We start from the raw sequence: 18,758 nt of genomic DNA, 5'->3' as shown, positions 1-18,758 counted from the left end.
AAGAGCTTGGGCTGGTTGATGCAATTTCTTTGAATGGAACTGGCACGCTTCACACTTGGTTACTAGTGCAGTTGCATCGTGGAGGTCGGTGGGCCAAAAGAAACCATGCCAGAATGCCTTACCGACAAGAGCCCTCGACCCTATGTGGGAGACACATATGCCTCCATGTATCTCTGCCAACAGCCCCAGTCCATCTTCCCGAGGAATGCACTTCAATTTCACATGTTCGGTCGCTTTCTGTACACGGTGTTGTCCACAAACTAGTACATATTGGACCGAAGAGTTACTTTCTCTTTTTCTTCCTGTTCTTCAGGGAGCTCTCCTATTTGGCGGAACAGAACAATGTGTTGTGCCCATGCTGGAGCCTGAGGCTCGACGGCAAGGACTAAAGGCATGTCCTCTTCCGCGGGAGCGTTTTTCTCTATGGTAAGGACACGAGGTCCTGCCAGAGCCTGTTGCTCCCCGGAAGGCTTGGTGTTGTTCCCGGCAACCTCCTTATCGGCAAGGATCTCGCCGGCAGCTTCTGGTAGCTCCACAAGAAAGTATTGGCCGGAATTCAAATTCCTTCTCTTAGTTGACCTTGCTGGTGGTGCCACGGATGGTTTAGTCAGTCGGAGCACAAACATCCCTGGTTCCACAGGTAACTTGAGGGCAACACTCTTTGACAGTTCATTGACAATGCTATTTTCTGCACGAGGAACATGCTCTGTTTGCACACCATCAAAGCGCTCCTCCAACTTCCTCACTTCATCTACGTAGGCTTCCATCAATGGTCCCTGGTAATCTTTGTTGACTTGCCGGACGACAAGCTCAGAATCGCGTCTGACGATGAGTTTCTTGATTTCGAGGTCTGCCGCGATCCTGAGACCGGCAAGCAGCCCTTCGTATTATGCAGTGTTGTTTGTCGACTTCTCCCGGGGAAACACATTTGGATTACATATTTTAGGTGCTCTCCGGTGGGTGCGACAAGCAGCATGTCAGCACCGGCGCCTTGCAGCGAGAAAGCTCCATCAAAATACATAATGCATTCTTAACTCGTTTACTTTTCCGGGAGAGTCGTTTGTTGAATCTCTTCGTCTCGTGTCGGGGTCCATTCTGCAATGAACACCGCAAAGGCTCTGCTCTAAATAGTTGCAGTGCTTTCAAATCTAAGACCAAATCTTGATAATTCCAACGCCCACTCCACGATCCTGCCGGTAGCATCTGGATTTCGCAAAATCCGTTGGAGCGGAAAGCGAGTGACGACGGTGATCTCATGTGCTTGGAAATAATGGCACAACTTCCTCGAGGCCATAAGGAGGCCAAAGAGCAACTTTTGCATGCCATAGTATCTTGACATAGCCCCATGCAAAAGGGACCTCACAAAATAAATTGGGCGCTGCACCACCTTCTTCTGTATTGCTCCATCTGGTTGTGCACATTCCGCTTTGTCGGCTGCAGACTGTGCCGGGGAAAATCCTGGCTTGCCGCTTGACGGTCCCGCGCTCGACTATGCTACCTCTGTCGCTGCTTCTTCACCGTCTTCTCTCTGCACCACTAACGCAACACTAATCAATTGATTTGTTGCCGCCAAGTATAGCAACAACGACTCTTGCGGTTTAAGCACGACTAGTGTTGGCGGAGAGGAGAGGCACCTCTTCAAATCTTGCAGTGCTGCATCTGCCTCTAGAGTCCACTTCATTGGACCTTCCTTTTTCAAGATTTTGAAAAAGGGCATGGCACGCTCAGCAGATTTGGAGATGAACCTACTCAGAGCAGCAACGCAGCCGACAAGACAACACACATCTTTGACGCGTTTTGGGGCTTCAATCTGCTCAATCCCATGCTTAGACACAAAGAACCTGAGAAGCTTTCTGGACGGGATGCCAAACACGCACTTATCAGGGTTGAGCTTCAAGTTGATCTTGTGTAGATTCGCAAACGTCTTTTCTAGATCTTGTATGAGCGTTGCTTTGTCCTTGGTTTTTACCACTATGTCGTCCATATAAGCTTCCATATTTCTATGTAGCTGGGGCTCAAAACTAATCTGAATCACTCTGGCAAACGTTGAGCCGGCATTTTTCAACCCGAAAGGCATATGTACAAAGCAGTACGTGCCACATGGGGTGATAAACGCGGTTTTCTCTTCATCTTCCTTAGCCATGAAGATCGGATGATAGCCTGAATAAGTGTCAAGGAATGACAACAATTCACAGCCGGCAGTGGAGTCCACAATCTGGTCGATGCACGACAATGGGAATGGATCCTTTGGACATGCTTTATTGACATGTGTAAAGTCGATACACATTCTCCATTTTCCATTTTCCTTGTGCACTACAGCTGGATTGGCCAACCATGTTGGATGGATCACTCCTCTAACCAAACCCGCTGCTTCCAAATTCTCGATTTCCTTGGCAATAAATTCTTGCCGCTCCAAGGCTTGCTTCCTGAACTTCTGCTTGACAGGCCGTGCATGAGAGCAGATAGCAAGATGGTGCTCAATCACCTTCCTGGGAACACCGGGGATATCAGATGGTTGCCATGCAAACACATCGTCATTCGCCTGCATGAAGGCAATGAGCGTGCTTTCCTTTTTTTCGTCGAGGGTGGAACTTACGGTAAAGTCCCCCCCCCCCCGTACCATCCTCCTTGGCGGGCACCTTCTTGGTCTTTCGTGGAGCTGCCTTGGATTTCTTGATCTTGGCGGTGGAGCTCTCTGGCACATCCTCAACAGCAACGCAACACTCCGAGGAGGTGCGTTTGCCGGGGTGTGTGCAATAGGTCTTCTTGCTGGCCTTTTTCCCCCCTGGATCATGAGCGACAGGAGCGGGTGCCTTGGTGGCACGCGCTGCAACTACTTCTCGGTAAAGCTGGTTGGTGCATATGAGTGCATCCTTCTTGAGAGAGTTGATGGTGATGACGCTCATCGGCTCGGGCATCTTCAACGTATTGTACGCATAATGCCATGCCGCCATGAACTTGGCCAACGCTGGATGGCCAAGGATCCCATTATATGGCAATGGAATCTTGGCGACATCAAAGACAACCTTCTCCGTCCTGTAGTTCAGTTCGCTACCAAATGTTACCGGTAGCGTAATCTTTCCCTTCGGCTAGCTCCTCCCAGGATTTATCCCCTGAAGCATGCCCGTTTCCTCGAGATCCTCATCAGGAATTTGCAACCTTTTGATCACGTCACGCGATATCAAGTTGAACCGACAGACACCCGACCTCATTTGTCACTTTGAGGTTGCGGATTGTTGGTGAAAGCAACAATTGCAGACACCCGACCTCATTTGTGCGACCAGGGTGATCCTTAGCGTCAAAAAATGATAGGTGTGTGGAACCATTTCAATGGTTTGCGGGCATCGACGGATGGCTTTGTTGCATTAACTTCGCGCGCCCACTGTTTAAGCCGGTAGTGGGAAGAATGCAACGAGGCTCCCCCGTCAATGCACATCATATTTGTAGCCTTCTGAAATTCATGGTCACTGGACTGATCATCCTCCTGACTACCATCATCTTCATCTCCCTCTTCCTTGTCGCGGCCTCGTGCGGGCTTCTCCTTCTGTTGTTTGGCCTTCCTGCAGCGACCCCCTCGGCTGCCGCGTTTCTTGCCGGACCCCTCAGCACCATCCTGGGCCTTCTCCTTATCTCGCTTTTCATACTCAGTTTTCTTCTTCTCGGCAAGTTTCTCAACTTGCTGGCAGTTTTGTAGATCGTGCCCTTGGTGCGATGGATCTTGCAATACTATTTGCCGGAGCCCTCTGGCCTGTCGGCTGCCGCCAAGGCCTGATAGGGGGCGCACCAGGCAACGTCCTTGCCGGGGGCGTCAGCCTTGGCCTTCTTGGTGGTGTCGAGGTTGTGGATTCATCGATAGCAAACACGACCTTGCGCTTACGCTTCTTGTTGCGCCGTCGGCTTCTCTTTGCCGGGGCGTCAGTGTCTTCGTCTTCAGAGTTGATTTCGGTGCCGGCATCTTCGCCAGAGAGCCTCCTTCCTTCTTCAGCTCGAGCACATTTATCGGCCACATCGTAGAGCTCGACAACATCCCTAACTTTATTCATCGCCAACTCTTCGCACATCTTGCGATTGCGCATGTTTTGTTGGAACGCGCTGATAACAACGACAAGATGAACATCTGGGATGTTGTGTTGTATGCGACTGAATCTCTGTATGTACTTGTGCAAGGTCTCACCCTCTTTCTGGGGGATGAGCTGCAAGTCACTTTCTTGTCCAGGAGCTCAGTGGCCACCAGTAAAGGCACCAACAAAATCATAGCACATATCTGCCCAAGGAGAAATGGAGTTCTTCGGCACGTGCATCAACCACGACATGACGTTGGGCTTAAGCACCAACAGGAAGCAGTTGGCGAGTATCTTGTCGTCACGAGCCCCGACAGCCGACACCGCAATGGTGTAGATGCTGAAGAACTCCGACGGGCGAGTCTTGCCGTTGTATTTCTCCAGGACCTCCGGTTTGAACGTTTGGGAAATGGGCCACTAGACTCCCTGCAGCTCATGAGTAAAAGCTAGACGACCCACCTCGTAAGGTAGGTTCCCACGATACCCTAGCGCAAGCTCGTCGCAGTGGGCCCTGCACGCTTATCGGATTGATGGCGCACTTCCCGCCGCCACTCAATGGTGGTCCGGGCGTCTTCCTTGCGTCACTCTTGAAGAACTTGACGCTGATCGCGGTGGGTCTGCGGGTCAAACGAGCCATCGAATCATCAGAGACGATGATCCGTCGGGTTGGCGACCGCTGCTGCCGCCGTGGAGGAGAGTGTATCATGGTTGTGCCGCCTCCAGCCTCCTCGCCATTATCACATGCTGTCTTGGTGGACTGCCGCTTCGAAGGTTCCGCCTGTTGTGGCCCATCGCCATTAGCGAGGCCGATGAGGCTATGAATGGTAGCAATCCATTCTTCGAGCTTCTTCGCCATAGGAGAAAAGTCGAGGAGCATATGTGCTCGTGCCAACGCTTCCACCAGTGTAGGCTGTGGCGAGAGGTGCGAGGAACGTGAGGTGCTCTTACTCCTAATCGTGTTAGAAGGAGCTCCATCACGGTCCCGTGATCTCATACCGCTTCCACCAGATTCTTGATGTGCATGCTGGCCCTTCGCATCTCGAGAGTGATGCTCACGAGTCTTTCCTCGGGGATACTTGGAACCACCGATGCCACGGTGTTGATCGTCGCGTGCGGCGTGTCAAGGCCATGGCATATGTGCCGTCCTGGGTGCCTCAAAAAGTGCCTTTCTGTCTTTGGAGTTTGCCACGCCTCCTGTAGGCAGTGCAACTCCGTCCTTAGACCCACCAGCGCGCGGTTTGTTGTTGTGGCTACGAACGATGTCGCTCGCCTAACTTGGATCACCAGAATGTCATGGAGGTTCAAGACCTCCGCCTCCTCCACCCGTGTCCATGCTGTCACATGCGTGTGTAGTCACAGGCATACTAGACGCGGGTGGATCAACCGCCGTTGCACCCCTCTTCTTAGGTGCCATGATGATGAAGATGATGAAGAAACTGACGCGCTGATTGCTAGATCAGATTGGCACAACCTCTTCCCCCTACCTGGCGCGCCAAAGATGTCGGGGAAGCGACACCTATGGGACCACGTGGATCCCTTTACGGTTCGACGGGGAGAGAGGGAAGCACCACGAGCCGAACCAACAATCAACGTGAGGGAGGTTTTTACCCAGGTTTGGGCTGCTGAGAAGCGTAAAACCCTACTCCTGCTTTAGATGTATTGTGTGTGTTCTTGGGCGTCTGGCTACAGGAGCGCTATGTGGTATACAACAGCTATGCAGAGAGACTAAAACCATAAAGATTGCATGGATCGGATCTGGTGTGAGCCTCCCTCCTATCGCTATGCCTTGGGCCTCCTTTTATATGTCAAAGGGGTCACAAACAGTGGTGAACAGTGCACACACGGGGTGCACAATTTACAGTGTTTACTGACGTCTTAAGACAAACGCATTAAACGCTCTGTCATGCATCCCTGACCCTGTGTGACACGGCACAGGGACACATCCCTTCAGCACCGCTCAGGGCACGATCGACACGTATCCAGGAGGAAGGACAGCTGGTTCATGCGCTGGAGCGGTGGTAGGTTGGTGGGATCTTGCCGGATGCACGTCTTGTCGAGGCTCTGCTGGCTACCCCCGACAAGGATCTTTGTGGGATCCCAACCTACGGTCTTCTAGATGTTCACTTGAACGTATTCTTGACATCTTAGTATTTGCCTTCAGAAGTCCCCCGGCAGGCCCTGCCACTGGCGTGGCTATAACTGCCCGTGCACAAGTATGGGGTGCTAAAGACCCAAACTTTAGTACACCGACATTCTTCTTCTTCTTCTTCTTCTTCTTCTTCTTCTTCTTCTTCCTCTTCTTCTTCTAGTCTTCTTCTTCTTCTTCTTCTTCTTCTTCTTCTTCTTCTTGGCAACCTTTCCAAGCAATCACCCACGTGCATGGAAGACAAGGATGGCAACGCTACGACCATACGACACCGACAGAAGTACCTCCATGAGGAATGAGGACATTGAGACCCAAAAGATGGCGAAACCCTCGATAGTGTCCCGGAGTGATGCAACCTTACCTACAATGATCAGTACATACGATATGCAAGACCATGATATGCATAGCTGATAAACCAACCCTGTCATTATCAATGTTGTGTCGACCACCACCGGTGGATGAGAACCTCGCCATTTGATTCTCCTCACCTTAGTGAGCAGGAAAACTGTTCACTTCATCCCCCACTCTAGGTGCCGATATGTGATCAACATGACTGACGAGTCAGAACTCTATCATGCCTTGCTGATGTCATCACATAAAGATTGTCCACTTGGAACTCTCAACTCCTCGGAAGACAAGAAGACAATGACAAGATTACGAAGAAAAGAGATGATCCTATCAGCGACAACCATGAGGAACAATCTTCGTTGGCAACTCCCCAGACAAGAAGTCATCAAGAACTCTTTTCAGCCCAACCCGGGTCATTTCGGCAAACAAAAACAAGACGCATGGCAACACCGTAAGAATACCGAGAAGATTGAGCGGACTCCTCTCCGGAGCACGAAGCAAGCACGACTATCGAGTCCAAGAAACCTAGGGTAGGATGAGTCATGAATCCCCTACATGAAGTCGAGTCCATGGAATGGTTCGGATGGTACCATGTTGTGTGTTGTTTGTTTGTGCTTGATATAAGTCGCGCTTTTGCTCTAGGCAACAAGCACACAATTATATCACCTGTCTTATCTTGATGTTCGAATTGTCTTTTGGCACTTGTTTGATTTCACGTGCACCATAGCACCCCTTTGGCTCTCCCTCTATGCTACTTCCTCTCCCCCACCTTTCTCGACAACTGGAGACCCGCAAGGCAGGATGCACCGAGGATCCACCCCGACAAACAACTGGCACGGAAGACTCTGAAGACAATGTACTCAAACAGGCACAACCTATAGAGGTTATGCTTTTCCTCGAGAATGGAGATCCCTCCCTAGCCCAGCCTAACCTCCACAAGCCTTTTCCAGCTCAAAAATTTTGGTCACGTGTCTAAAACACGGATATGCCAGAGCACCGTTGAGCTCCGATAAACCATGTTTAGCACCGGGTTCTTTATGGAACAAGTGGTCACCGTGAACAAGTATCCTTCAATCTTAAGCTAGCACCAAACCCCGATGCCATAGGAAGGATCGTTATGAGATATATGAATTCTAGGCAATGCATGTTGTGGTGATGGTATGTATCTTGAGGATATAGCTAGACTATCTTGGTGGATCGTAAGGCCCTTATAAAGGTAGGTGAACTTGGTGGAACAAGTTGATAAAGTAGCATAACCTACATATTCGTGGAGTAAGTTTGGATCCATTAGGAAAATTTTGATCACGAGCAAAAAAAAATCTTGGTGGTATAATTGACTTTATCAAGTAGTTGACATGGTTTGATGATTTCACCAAAATGACTTGGGGTAGCAAGTAAGAGACCTTATTGGACTTGAGTTTGGATTTAAATAGGTAACCCTAATGGAGTATTAGTAATGTATAAGGCCACATGGTTCGGGGTAAATTGAATTTAGCCCGATGATCTCGATCATGATACCATGTTCTCAGTGGATAACAAGTAGAAGCAATTGGAGTTGTCAAATTGGTTTACGAACCTATATAAGCCGACTTCGGAGATTAGTTGGCCATGATATTGAAAGTTAGTGGATACACTATGACGTAGTCCCGGCGATAATATGTGGAACATGAGGACTCTAAGTGATCATTTAGAACCCCATCGATATTGGAGTCATAGGAGTGATGGGTCCAGTGATGATCGACCGGAATGATGAACCACTTGATTGGATTCGTAGGAAGGAAAAAAGACCTCAGATTGGTATACTACGTGTTTCCTTAATATAAGAATGCAGTACCCTGTCCATCGGGTAATCTAGCTGAGCACTTGGATTTGTGGTGTCTTAATTGAAGCATAGAAGCTTGTATGCTCTCCCGAGGATTTTTACGTAGGGGTGCATGTGTAACATAGTTATAGTATACCTATGAGATTTAGTTAAGGTCTTCCCTCAGACCCCGCAGTTGGCTAGCATGAGTGATGTGGAGATAACCTATGTCGGATGGTATTTTCGATGATATAGGGTGATATTTCCTCGAGATAGAGGTTAGACTATTGGCATCTAAGGAATGTGCTTAGGATAATATGGTAGATGTTCACTCACATCCTAAGTTCCTTGAAACCCGAAAGCTTCACCAAGCCATAATATGGTCATATTACGACCATAGAAAACGGCTCTAAATCGTTGGAATATGGCCAATACTCCGCCCTGACCACCACCCATCATGCCTATGACAAACATGGGCATGAGGTACGAGATCATGTTGGACCACAATCCCCTCGGCCAGTGACCGCCCATAGCAAGTCCCTGTTCTCCTCACCTGTCTCATGAGCACCGAGCTTATGTGATGCTTTGTGAAGTATGTTGTTATTCTCATGGATGACATACTTATCCACCCAATAGGAGTAGAAACACTTTAGTATTGTTTGGACGAGCCCCAGGAACACCGATTGCTATGCCTCTCGGGAATAAGGTGTTATCTCAAGAGGATGGGTTTCTCGAAGCAACCTCAAGACAACGGAAGTCTATCCTACCCAAGACAAGATGAAGAACCACCATGGTTGGGAAACCACGAAGATGAAGAAGAAGCAATAGAAGTCAACCACTGCTTCTGCGTCAGCTACATCAACTATGTCAAGAAGCATCGACAACCCATCCGAAAAAGCCTTTGGACATCGAGGGAAATCAGAGAGCCTCTTCTTGATCCAAATCAAAGACGAGAGTCATATTTTGATCATTGTGAAAACCTGCTAAAGGTGATCCACCGCTTGCTAAGCCACATGCCTTGGGAGTGGATGACTGGTCTACACTCTTGGATAGCCAGCTCATCCAGGCCCCCTCACGAACCTTCCAAAATGGTAGAACATGTCCTAAACACTGAGTCTTCGAGCTTAAACTCATGGGCGAGACCCAACCCAGACCCGCTATTTGCCACGTATTTCGACCTTGGGATACACATGCAAGTCAGACCCTTGCAAGAACTTTAGTGCACCAAGACCTTGACCCTCAGTCAAGCCTAGCTTATTGCGTGAACCCCATCCTTGGTCAATCAAGGTGAGCGGAGCACTCGAGTGGTATCATCAAGCACTTCAAGACCCACAGGAGCAACGTGTGGACATGAAGACCACCTCCGACTCAAGATTTTGTATCTCTCCAACACCTAGCCTAGAAATCTCTGGGACGAGATTTTATTAAGGGGGTAAGGTATGTCACACCCCGTGTTTGACTCTCCTGACTAAATTAATTTTATTTCAAAATTAGGACCAATTACAATTTTTGTGATTGCTTGTGACGCTTGATGTGATGGTTGCTTGCTTGCCTATTGCTTGTGTTTGAATCCAACGTTCCTGTTACTCTCCAGACTCACCTCCTTAGCCCAAAACTCCTTCCTAATGATCATGCCATGTGAACAGGACCAGAAACTATTTTTACCAAATACTATTTTGACAAAAAAGCTTTTATTTAATTTAAACTCTCAAAACCCCCTGAGTTAGGATTTGTACTACAAGTCCTCAAATTAGGGAAGTTATGTTGCACCAAATATTTTATTTAAATCCCATTATCAAAATGTCTTCCCAAAACCACAATATTATTATTTGAAAAGTTATTTTACAATTTTGTTTGAATACCTTTCTTTGAGCCAGAAATGGTCCCTTATGAAGGAAAGTTATTTTTATTGCTTTTAAAATATTTGAGAAAATTCACAGAAACTCAATGGACATATATATTACATATATAAGAGTTTCAACACATGGTCATGTTCAAAATATTGGGCAAAACCCGTCCTGCCTATTTCATGCTTTTGGAATATTTCTATAAGAAATATTCTCAATAAATTCCTATCAAACTCTAAAATGCCACATATGATATATGTGGTGATCTTGCCAAGTTTCATCTCAATCCAAGTTGATTTGATTCACTTAATTATTCTAAAACCCTATCTGTCCAAATCCAAATTTGAGCAACTCTACATTGCCAAGTGTCTCCAATTATGCTCAAATTTGGTGGACATATTTTGATACTCCAATAATGCATTCACACCAAGTGGTGCATCAAGGAGAATAGAAGAACCTGTCCCAAGCCCTTCAAAACCCTCTCTATTTATTTCTGACTTTGGGAAACTTTACATTATAAAGTTTCTCCAATTGATCCCAAACTTTTTGGCATGCTTTAATGCTCAAATAATGCCCCCACACAAAATATTGGATTTGTGGGAATTGATTTGAATAGTTTTGTAAGAAGAAGGCTATTTCTGCCCATTTCATGGTTTTGTCAAGTCTACATTGAAAACCTTCTCCACCAAATCCCAAATTTGGCATCCAAGCTTATTTTCATCTATTATGTAGTTCTGTTAAGTTTCATATCAATTAGAATCCATCTGGTAGCCCTAACATCCATCAAACACCTTGTGTGCATTCACCAAAGTTGCTGCTTTGGCCCCTTCCACTATTTCCCTTGAGCCTAAACTTTTTCCACAACTCTCTATACTTACCGTTTACCTCAAGTAACCTTTCCATGGCCACCGGTCAATTATTGGAGAGTGACTCCATGTAGCTATCTCTCATTTTTACCATGGCAGCACCATTTTGACCCCTCTTGCTATAATTCTTCTTAAGCCAAAGCCCCCACCTCTTTCCAGAGATCCCCTAGCATGCTAATGCATCATTTCAAACCAAGATATGGCATGCTCATGTAGGAAAAATGAGCAGCACATCTGAAAGTTGATTTCTGGCTGAAATGTAGCTTTGAACTGCAAGTACTAACTACACTCACCCACTTGAGCTGAAAATTTGCAGAATTGTAGTCTTCCCATGCCTAAGCCTACTAGACATGGTTCTACCCCTATATCTATCCAGTATGTGCCCTCATTGTTAGCCTTAAGTTTGCTGCTGCAAACTAAAGGGTAGTCAAACCCCAGTCCAAACTGATCCACTTTGGTCGAGGCTCCAGTAGTGCTCCGTGGCACGCATGCCTTGCATGATGGACACCTTGGCCTCGCCAAGAGGCGGCCCTGGACACGCATGGCCACGGTGACCACGCTGGCAGCATGCAGTAATGATACTCTGCATTTGTTTTCTTCCTGTAGCTCGGTTCAAGCAAGGGTAGTGTGTCCCAGCGCGCCACAGTACTCCCTTTGACCAGTGCATGCCCTCGCCGACACCTAGAAGCAGCCAAGCCCCCTCTGACACGCATGCTCTCGCCTTGCCTAGAGTGCATTGAGAGCTCTCGAGACTCCCTTCGGTCGCCTCCTCCATTTGAAGCTTCCTCCGAGCCCCTGTCGCCTCACCTCTTCTTCCCTCCCTTCTTAGCAACCTCATGAACCTTCCCCCCTTTCCTCCCGAGCTCTCCTCCTTCTCCCATGGCTGCGATGTGCCGCTTCGGCCTCGCTCGATCCCGAGCACTCCCCGGGTCCTTCTTTGCCTTTCAAGCTCCGAGGGACTCCCAGTAGTGCCGTGGATGCTTTCCCCATGGCACTTCTCCTTCCGATGGCCGAACACCACTTCCTCCCTCGCCCGTCATTGGCACACCCGCCGTGACCAAGCTCCAACCCAGCTCGTTTCTTCCCCTACGGAGCTAGGGCCCGAGGAGAGTGTGGTGCGTCTCCCTGAGTGCGCAGGTGGACAGGACCCGTCGGAGACGACCGGTGCCGTCGAGGGCAGGCGTTGTGCGCTCGGCCTGGCCCTGCCTCTCCCTGTCCAGGCGGGAGATGGGAGAAGGGCCTGCCGGGTGGGCCCCACCTGTAAGCCACACATCGGCCGGGACCCCTGTTTAAGTGGCCGCACCCTGGCTGGTTGGCGTCTCCGTCGCGCGGAGGCGCATACTAAAGAATACGCCTTCGACGTAGCTGGTTGCTCATGGCTAGAGCCTTTGGGCTGGCCCATCTGCCTATCTGACACCCTGAACGCAGGGTAAACCCCTCCAATTTTATCTTTTCCTTTTTTAGTAAACTTCAGAAACCCATAGAAAAATTAGTTGAAGTTCAAATGTGATGATTCAAATTTCTAGAGGTTCCTAAATTCAAGGTCCATCCAAATATGTGCATGGAAATTTTTTCCAGAGCCAGTCTGTGTGGCATTAATGTTTAAATGCATATTTGACTATATTTAGCCGGACCTTGCAAAAATCCTATGGGGTTCAACTCAACTCCAAATGGAGTGATTCCAATTTTCAGAGTCTCCTAAGATCATGCGCTATTTTTGAATCAGTAGTCAACATTTTTATCTAGCATGCTTCTGTTGCCTTGAATAAGTAGCTCCCTTTTGCTATTTATTCCATGTTATAAAATCCCTACGATATTCATATCAAATCCAAATTCAGTGAAACAACTTCCTAATGTTTCTCAAATCATGCTTTATCAAATGAGTGCCTCCACTTATTTTTAGCAGAATATTTTCTGTAGGCTTTATAAAGGATCACCTATTCCTCCTTTCATCCCTCCGAAAATCTCTGATGGTCCAAATATCCTATAGCAAGCTTCAGGTATTTTTATTACGACTAGAGAGGTCCAAGAAAAATAAAACTCCTATTTATATAGCACTTTTGTTTCTGCTTGCTGTGTGTGGCTTACTATGTTTGTTTCCGACGATAGTTGACGGTGTAGACGGAGTACTCGGAGTTGGTCTGGAAGACATATAAGACCCCGAGGACTTATGTGAGCAAAGACAAGCAACCCTTTGACCATGTCTAAGAAAACATTTTCATGCACGCCAAGTTGAATACTTTATTCGATGCATATAGTTAAGGTTATGCGGTGAACCCCAACATGGTGTTTCCGATAGCTCCTCTGGAGCACTTCTATTAAGCATGACCCTATCATTTATGAGTGTCACGCTGATAATATGTTGAAAAGTAGACAGTAGTGCTACGCATGGAAAGAGCATGTCCTTGATGATGGTTACAAAAAGTTGATATCAAAGGTTTTATGAAATCCCCGTTGGGTGCCACTAATGATCGAGGGTGACGATGTTGAGTTAGGTGACCACTTGTGAAAGAAGGGGTGCATCGGGAATGTTTTGTGTGAGTGGTTTCGGAAATGGGATTAGATTTATGATGTGTCGACCGTCCCAACCTTACATGTGCGACAATGATACCCCTTTATCGGATGGGGCTTTGTTGACTACCTTGGTCGGTGCTAGCAAAGAGCCACATTACTAGTGGCGGGAGTGATATGTGGTCACTCTCGTGATGGGGTCGTACCAGGTAGGTTGACTATGCCGTTTTTATGTGTTCCAGACACATCGTTGGTCCCCTGTTAGGACCTCGATCCTAAGCCATAGGAATCCAGCCTGTAACACATCGCATCTCTTTGTGGTCTCACGCACGGTTATCCCCACGGCTGCAGCCTTACCTTAGCTGGGACCGTTTGCGCCTTTTGACTCGCGTATGCAATTGTGTCGCTAGCAATCCAATGACAGAGAACCCGGATCGACATGTCTAGTCATAAACCAAAGTGGCAGTTCCGCACAGGGACATGCATACATGACCTAGCAAAGCAGGTGTTGGTCACCAGCGAATGTAGACGAGTCGTAGCAAGCTACAAGGACTCCATTACATCGCATGAAATTTCCCCAAAGGGGACAAACACAGCAGCTAATAAGGACACATACCGGTCAACCAATGTGTCCGGAGCAGTAGCGAACTACCATGGCTCGTTGGATCACAACGGGGCATTTCCCTGTAAGGAATGCTACTAAAGTCTACGACTAGGTAATCGAACCCCATACATATCAAGTACAACACACGTACGCATGGCATACCGATATGTATAGATACGTTGATGGCATCACAACATAACCATAAACATACAAACTTTATTTAGAAGGCTCGGAAGAGCCACACACATAATATTACAAGAGAGGGGTCTCACGACCCATCATAACAGTCATTCAAGTTACCAGCGAGCGGAAGTAATTAAACTGTCTGAGTACAGACAGATGAAACTAGAATGCACATGGCCTGACTATACTACAGACCCACCCTAGGGCCAGATCGTAGCTGGGATACCAGCTACTCGTCGTCGTCGATGTCTAGGTAGAATCCTCCATTAGGGTCATTAACAACCTCTGCAACAAATTATTAAGCAAACTTGAGTACAGAGGTAGTCAGCAAGACTTTAGGATAACTATCTACTCATGCAATGTATTAATAAGGAGTTGTGGGGTTTCATGCGGAAAGCCAGCATTTGAATCGTGGCTAGACAACTTGCATTTTTAAATAATTTTGACAACATTGATTTCTCGCACACGAGTCCACTAACACCACAACAATACTCGATCGTGGAATCATTTCGTCTCCATACGGAAATGCCGTCCACGACACTCACGCTTATCTTGACAATTTTATGAGTAGCCATAAAAGTTATCTATGAAGAACATATGTTTGCAAGTAGTCCATATCCGCGGACGCGGCTATTCGAATAGATCATAACCCTGCAGGGGTGTACTTCTTCACACACGCTCTCGCCACTTATCGCCATGTGCACGTCATGCACCTCGGCAACCATCAAGTGGAAGCCCAGCAAGGGAGTTGGCCACGACCGTTAACCACGCTAATACTTAGTCCAGCTCTATCGCCTATCTGAGGGTAACCCGCATGGAAGTCCAGCTGAGGTTTCCGCCACGGCCCCAAATGATGTGCGCAGGGTTCCCAAGCCCACCATCCGGGTGCCACTTGGTACACCATGCCACTGCCTGCCGTATCACAGCCCACCTCTCAGGTCAGCGCTATGCACGGCCTCCAGCATGACTATAAACACCAGAAACTACTTGCAACTCCTGGACCGAGTACTAAGCGATTAATAAGTCGAGAGGGTCAATTAAGTATCCCAACGTGTGGTAGTATCTAGTCTTGGATTACATACACGGAACTCAGTTCCTAAGGACGGTTCCAATGAAACAACCCTCCATGTACTCCTACGTAGCCTTTCACCGGTACCTTTTCCAAATCAGGTTCAACACACAACCTTTACTTACTGAACACATTCTCAGAATTCTGTTCATCTCCCAGATGACAGACAATACACAACTCTAAGCATAGCATGCATAGCAGGATAAGGCACATCATGGCTCAAGCATCTACCAGGTATGCTAGGTTGCAAGGTTCAGCTATTTATTGTGACAAAGATAGGTCATGCAAAGGAAGTGGGTTCAACTAACGTGGCAAAAGCATTCGAAGCATTTGATCCTAATGGGATTTATCGGGATGATCAAAATGGTTGCTTGCCTTGTTGCCAAGCAGAGGGACAATATCCGTCAGTCGAATATTCATGGAATCCGGAGGAGCGGAGCCTACCGATAGAAATGACATCAATCAATAACAATCATATCCAACAAAATGATGCATGAGCATGGCATGAAGATTCAAGGTGGTATGCTAATATAGCTACCATTTATTAAGTTGAAGTTGATTTGATTCGGGATTCAAATTATTATTTCGAACGAGGTATTTTTCAAATACCCTTTAAATTGATTCGACTGATGCTCAGATCATCTTGTTTTAGCATGCATGGAAATGGTATGATGGGTTGCTGGTTGTTATTGAACATTGTTTGATCATAGCATTTGAAGTGGAATTCAAATGATTTTCAAATTCCAACTCCAAAGCATTTATTAAATTTAACCTATTCATCATTTTACGTGTTTGGTCAAGTTAAGATTTTCAAACATGTCTGAAAATTACATATTCAGATTCCTTAGATTTTTCTGATACTTTTTCATATATAAATTATTTCCATTGGAGTTACAGATTATTTTCTATGATTTTTAGAAGTTTTGGGCATTTTCTGGAATTCTTTTAAATGAGAAAACTCTTTACTGCATCAGCATAACATCAACAGGTCCAACTGGCCGTTGAAAGCCAAACCTGACCAGCGGAACCCACTGGTCAGTGACTGTGGCCAGTTTTAGATTAAGTTTGAACTTAATTAGATAATTAACAGAATGGACCCACATGTTAGTGACTCGTTAAGTTAAGTTAATTAGGTTTATTTTATTTTTATTAATGCTGGTTAACCAGAGGCTGGCCCCACCTGTCAAAGACTCAGGGGGGGTGAGATCCACCGGCGACGAGGTCGTCCTCGCCGGCGGTGAGCTTCCGACGACCACCAGAACGGCGGAGGGGCTCGGAAACACGGCACAGGCAACCAAACTCTGCGCGGAGTGCACCAGAGGAATGGTACGTCTCCCGCAGGTTCATTTTTGCACCTAGCCGAGGCTGATCTGGCCGGAGATTGCACCGGCGACGAGCTTGGCGGCGGCCGAAGCTCGGGCATCATCGAGCTACTCGAATCCAAAGGAGAAAAGCACGGGGCTGAGCACCTACGGCATCTACTCGATGGCCTGAAGCTACTGGTGGCCTCAGAAGGACGAGCCGTTCACTAGAGAGCTACCGGCGACGAGCTCCCGCGACGGATCTCGTCGAGCTCCGGCGAAATCAAGTCTAGAGGAAGAGATCGAAGGGGGAAACTTGGGGGAAAGCTTGCTAGGCTCACGGGGAGTGCAGTGGTGGCGCTAGCTTGCTCGGGGACGGCCTGGAGAGGGAGAACGCCGGCGACGAACTTCGGTAACCCGAGGAAGAAGACGACCGCGTCTCGTCGATTCACTGCGTCTCGGCAACGGGCTCGTGGCTAGTAAGCTTCAGGGAGCTGTGACAGATCTTCTGCGCGGCTCAGGAGGGAAGGAGGTAGGCTAGAACGACGGCGAGCTCGAGCTCTGCTCGGGCTCCAATGGCGGCCGGGAGGAGATATAGCAGGGGGGAGATTGGGGAGAGGATGAGCTCGGGCATGGCTCGGGAGGGTTATCCCCTCGCGTGCCAGCGCGAAGCGGCGGCCAGGCAGGCACTGAGCTGCGTGGAGGCGCCGGACGTCGCGGCGGCCACCTCCTGCTGTCCACTGGCGGGGAGGAATACGACAGGGAGGAAGCTCGGCCGGGCCAGGTGAGCGTCAGGTAATCTTTTCCTATTTTTTTCTATTTTGCTTTCTGTTTTGCTAACTAATTTGATTTTCTATTTGTTTTAGCTCCAAAATAGTTTATAAAAATATTTTGAACACACCAGAATATTAGTTGGAATATTTCCAACCATTCCTGAAGTTTTCAACATTTTTGAAAACTTAAATTTTTTTGAATTCAAGTTTAAACTTGAATTCAGTGGTTTTTTGCATTTAAACAAAATTCCAAATCTGTTTTAAAAATAGTTTTCTTCCCTGATGATTTGCTTTCAAGAATTATCAGAAAAGTTGAACTATTCTTGAGGCCATTTTGGGTTCATTGGTTTTAACAAGTTTGGAATTTCTTTGAATTTGAGAAGTGTCTTGGGTTTTTGAGTTTTGCTTCACCACTTGCCTTGATCTTGTTGCAATTTCTTGGATGCAGTGCAATGAATATATGAGCACAATGCTAAACCTTGATTAGGGTTCTAGGGATGTGACATCCCCGCATGGATGATATGGTCCAGAGTTGGTACTCGTAAGACGTACATCATTCGGGCTGGGTACGAATCGAGTGGACTCTTTGTCTAGTATTGTTAGGGGAAATGCAATGTTCGGGTACTTACCTCGGGTATGTCATATACCACGAGTCATGGATGACACGGAAGTTTCCTGGATCTCGTGGGTACATCGTACAACCTTTGCAGAGTGTGAAACTATTCGAATAGCCGTGTCTACAGTCAAGGACAGTTGGGTGGTGCTGCTTAAACTACGTCCGGTTGTTTTCCGCGTAAACCAAGTGTGTGTGTGTGTGTGTGTGTGTGTGTGTGTTTAATGGTGTTATTTGAATAAAATGATATGACAAGTTTGGAGACTTGGCACAAAGGTGAACCTGAGGTGATCAGCCTTCAACAGATATATTGATATCTGTAACCTGTTCTTATGATTATCATCTACCTTATGATGCATATCCGTACAAGTAATTGGCCATGCATATTCTTAAATAAGTCTTGTTTTCCACAAAGGTTGTACATTACTTTATTATCGTACCAACTGCATTATCCATATCATGGGCTATTTGCGAGTACATTCAAAGTACTCTTTGGCTCGCCATTGGTTATTTCATTGACTAGGTATGAGAGAACATGAAATGGTGAAGAGTGTCTTGGTGACGTTCCTACGAGCTAGGACGCTTCCCAGTCAGAATGCATGTAGGTTAAGGCTGATGGCATGGGTTCACGCTTC

The sequence above is a fragment of the Hordeum vulgare genome, chromosome 2H, assembly GCF_904849725.1.
Source record: "Hordeum vulgare subsp. vulgare chromosome 2H, MorexV3_pseudomolecules_assembly, whole genome shotgun sequence".
NCBI classification, from domain to species: Eukaryota; Viridiplantae; Streptophyta; class Magnoliopsida; order Poales; family Poaceae; genus Hordeum; species Hordeum vulgare.
Note: the sequence above shows the minus strand (reverse complement) of the source record.